A 3,443-nucleotide genomic window follows, 5' to 3' on the forward strand; every position below is an offset into this window, starting at 1 on the left:
TGAATAAATGTATGGAAAGGGGTGTGGTTAAAAACAAATAAAATATATAAAATTCCCAAAATATAGGTATCTGTTGTTTTCAGTAATCTTAAAACGTTTCACGTAATGGGTAACAGAGTAATGTGACAGGAGGTAAATGAAACCTTCTTAAAACGAAAATAACTGCTGACTCTTAAGTAAATAGACCATTTTACAGCTGTGTCACCGGTGACCCTGCTTTGATACAAACCTTCATGCTTTTGTAATGTTAATATGGACTAATTAGCGTTACAACAACACAATTTACATGATAAAAGCAGTGAGGTCTGTATCAATGCAAGGTCACCGGCAGCCTCGCAGCCATTCATAGGCTTGGTCACTGAGCAAACAACTGTAAAATGGCTTATTAGCATTTACTTGGTTAATTAGCGGGTGTTAAATTAGTAAGTGGAATGATGAGAGATTTACAAGCATCTTTTGATAACCTTACCGCGTAGTTGAATAAGTTATTCAGTGAGCAAAATCTGTAGGTTCGTAGTTTCCAGCAACAAAATGAATGAAAAGGGGACGCAAGTGTCAATAGGAACGAAAAAACCACGTCAAACCAGCACTGGCACACAAACTCCACCTGGACCCCTAAACAAAGATCAGAAGACAGTGTGGAATGGCAAAGGGCAGTTATGCGCGAGATGAGAGAAAGGAGAAAAAATGGCGTTACGATGACCTGATTGTTGTACTGAACGACAAAGACAGACTTATTCAGTGGTGAATGGGGGAAGGTTCGCTGCCCAAATCTCGGTTATGTTCTGTTTGTGGTAGCGACATGAACCTTGTTAATTGCGATGACCGTTCGGATGGTTTTAAATGGGAGTGCAGAAAACAGATTGATAGCAAAAGACACAAGGTGGAGATGTCAATAAAGGCAGGGAGCTGGTTCGCCCAGAGCAAGATGACGCTGGAGGAGACCCTTCAATACACTTATTGGTGGTGCCAGGATTTGGATCAAGTACAAATAAGACACGAACTTGGACTGGCAACACACACAGGCATCGACTGGGGCAGTTTTTGTTGGGAGGTGTGTGAAATCACGTCTATGGAAAAAAGGGAGAGCATAGGGGGAGAAGGAAAGGTCGTTCAAATTGACAAGATCACGGACATCATGTGGAAGGATAGTGGGTGTTTGGCGGGATCGAGAGTGACAGTAGGAAATCTTTTCTCATACCGGTGGAAAAGAGAGATAAACACACTTTCTTGACCATCATCCAAAAGTGGATTAAACCGGGAACGACAATAATTTCAGACCGTTGGAAAGCCTACACCAATTTAGAGAAATATGGATACACAGAGAGAACTGTGAACCATTCCAAGGAATTTGTCAACAAAGATGGTGACAGCACGAACAGAATAGAAGGACACTGGTGGCACGCTAAGGTTAAAATGCCTCCTTTCAGAGTCTGAAAACACCACTTTTTGTCATATTTAGCAGAGTTTATTTTGCGCTACATGCCATGAGACAGTGACTTATTTGAAATGTTCTTAGGAGATGTAAAGAAAATTTATGCACCAAATAAAAAATGTTAAGAGGCAAGGAGTAAAATGAACTGCCACAGCGGTCTGCAGTCCCGTAGTAGATGAATGAAAATTGAAAATTGTTCAAGGGTAAGACGATCTCGTGAAAAGTGTAGTTAACCGAACCGCAAAATGAAAGCTAAATTTTACGAGAATGCTTACGCCTAATCACTGAAACGGGCGCTTATGCTTAATCAGTAAAGGAGTGCTTTCTTCTTCACACGATCTCGTGAAAAGTGCAGAAGAGTACAATTATGGCTAAATCAAAGAATAGTAAAATATGAATTTCAACATACGATTTTTCCGATTCTCTGATTCTCCAAGTTCTAAACCATTCTCTGCTTTTCCCGATAATACGACTCTTCAGATTTTACAATTATTCCATTTCTCCGATTTCTCGATTATACGATTCTTCCGATTCTACCATTATTCCTATTCTCTAAGTTAAATACGATTATCCGATTTTCCTGATTATACCTAGTATTGCATTTCAATATTACTTCGGCTAGATTGCAGAATACCCGGCCCACCAAATGTCTTACTTAAAAAACTGTCACCACAGTCCCACAGTCCGCAGTGTCATAGTAGAGAAAATGATATTTACCAGTACATAAACAACTCTGTTCCTAAACCAGGTATTCTGCAATCGCTCTTTAGCTTTCACTTTGCGTTTTGGTTAACTACTCTTTTCACAAGATTCTGTGAAGAAGAAAGCACTCGTTTACTGATTAAGCCTAAGCGCTCCTTTCAGTTATTAGGCCTAAGCACTCATAAAATTTTAGCTTTCATTTTGCGGTTCAGTCCACTAAACTTTTCACGAGATTGTGTGAAGAAGAAAGCACTGGTTTACTGATTTAGCCTAAGCCCTCGCTTCAGTGATTACGCCTAAGCACTCTCGTAAAATTTTAGCTTTCATTTTGCAATTCAGTCAACTAGTACACTTTTTACGAGATCATGTGAAGAAGAAAGCACTAGTTTACTGATTAAGCCTAAGCGCTTGTTTCAGAAGGGCCTAAGTACTCTCATAACATTTTAGCTTTCATGTTGCGGTTCAGTCAACTGCACTTTTCACTAGCCTTCAGTTTATAAACTTTTTGTCGTGCTTTCATTACAGTTTTTGTTGTAAAGGTGCAGAATAGTCATTTCAATAGAGTGAATTATTATGCATGCACAAAGGAAATTTAACATTCTGCGCATAGTTAGTGGAGCGAGACTGTTTATGAAAGCCGGTGAACTTCAAAGACCGAACTCTTTGTTGTGTTTTTTCGCATGTCACGTGATTTTGATGGTGCACACGAAATTTTAAAATGGCGGCCAGTCTGTAGTCATATTTTCCAAAGTGCACGTTTTTTTCTCTCCCTCTATTGAAGATCAAACAACTATATATTCAACATTTGTCAAAAAGTGTATTCCCGAGTTATGCCGGGTGTCTAAAATCGACTCAAAATCGTCTCCCCATACGAAAAGTTCGTCTGCACTGTCCACCATATTACTTTCGAGTGTGCACCTTCGCGATCATGTGACTGATACCTTCAACCTAAAAGCCCGTTCTGTTTTTTAACCCTTTGAAGTTCACCGGCTTTCATAACCAGTCTCCCTTCACTAACTATGTTCTGCGTTATCTTTTGTTTATATGTAATGTCAATTAAAAAAGAAATTACTTAACGGTATATACGTCGTTCTTTAAGCACATAGTTAGATGCTCCGTGAGCTTACACTGGGTTGCCTGTGGTACGTGCAGTGTTCCAGGCAATTTTTTCAAGTCGGGGGTCATTAAGACCATTTAAGGGGTCACCCAGATGTCATACCAGCAGAGGCCCTTTGGCTCACACGTTCATACCACGAAACAGATCCTTTTCTGAGGTTAAAAACCTGGCTACCGGCCTATTAATTAA

The sequence above is a fragment of the Montipora foliosa genome, chromosome 7 (assembly GCF_036669935.1).
Source record: "Montipora foliosa isolate CH-2021 chromosome 7, ASM3666993v2, whole genome shotgun sequence".
Classification (NCBI taxonomy): Eukaryota; Metazoa; Cnidaria; class Anthozoa; order Scleractinia; family Acroporidae; genus Montipora; species Montipora foliosa.